This window comes from Primulina huaijiensis, chromosome 18, assembly GCF_012295235.1.
Source record: "Primulina huaijiensis isolate GDHJ02 chromosome 18, ASM1229523v2, whole genome shotgun sequence".
NCBI lineage: Eukaryota > Viridiplantae > Streptophyta > Magnoliopsida > Lamiales > Gesneriaceae > Primulina > Primulina huaijiensis.
The window spans coordinates 18,774,077-18,775,609 of NC_133323.1; positions in this window are offsets into that span (position 1 = coordinate 18,774,077).

Genomic DNA, 1,533 nt, shown 5'->3' on the forward strand with positions numbered 1-1,533 from the left:
TTGAGACTATTGTCTGTTATCGTTGAGATTATGAGTTATACCGATATCGATTATGAGTTCTGGTATTATATCTGTGATGTTGAGATTGACGGGGTTATTGAGATTGTATTATTATGCCGTCGAAACATCAGTAGATCGATATTGATCAGATTCAGTATTGATTGAGATTATATCGTACTTTATTGACATTGATCAGATTATGTCTTCATTTGAGTATTGAGCATAACATGTTGAACTGAGTTATATACTCTATTCGATATTGTCATTGCCAGATTGGGTATGGACATAGTTGAATTCGAGACTTCGTCTTCGTCGGACCGAGAAGATAAAGGTATAAATTAATGTTGAGTTGGGATTGCACAACTCGAGTGAGGTTTGACTCGAGTTTCCCTAAATCACATACTTTATTTTATTGCATTGATATTTGCAATTAATGAATGAATTTATATGCTTGTTCTATATGATAGAAGTGCCTGATAGTGATAGAATCGTCACTGGCACATCGCACATTTTCACAGGATAGGAATATGGCAGAAGTGCCATAGTCTTTGACAGATAGGTCAGGACATCGGACGTTTGGTCAAATCGAAGTGGATAGAATTGGAGTTGCTTCTATTACTGATGTTCGATATGGAAAGGGCCAAAGTCTGTGAATAAGAACGTACCACCACCCCGATCGGGAGTGTAGGTGGGTGTATGTTCTTATTCTGATCGGGATCCCTAGATTAGGACTGAGTCGAGTGATTCATTCATTGCTATTGATTTATGTTCCTGATTTTGGTAAATGTTTAGAATATGACTTTTTATTGATATTAATCCATGTTTCGGATTGTGATACATGCGACGAATACTTTATTCATGTTTTGATTAGGAGGCATGTTATGAATATCTTTTATATTCTTTTACATTGATTATATGATTGCATGTGTACATGGTTTATACTGAGAATATAATTCTCACCGGAGTTATCCGGCTGTTGTCTTGTTTGTATGTGTGCATGACAACAGGTGGGACATGATCAGGGTCAAGAAGAGAACGAGACAGGACTAGTTAAAGTGGAGGCTCCGGACTTGGATTAGAGATAGGGTTGGACACTGGATATTAGATGTTTAAACCTAAGTTGAATAAATGTATGTGGTACAGGACTTGTACTTTTATATACTGAGATGTATATATGTTTTATTTCACTACGTTCCGCAATTAAAAAAAAAATTTTTAGACCCTGTTTATTATAATTGATTAAATTGTCCCAATGATGATTAAGAATATGATTAGCGTCCGGGTCCCCACAAAAGACATATCCAACCCTGTGCCGAAACGCCATTTTGGCGTAACGTTTCCTACTCCAACGGAGTTCCATTTCCTCTGCATCAAATTTGGCTCAAATGGCGCAAAGCTCTTTATTTTTTTTAAAATTTTTTTGTTTTTATTTATTATAAATATTTATATTAAAGATTATAAATATAATTTAAAAATAATAGTATAGTTTTTATTATATTATTTTAATAATTATATATTTAAACATAAAAATTA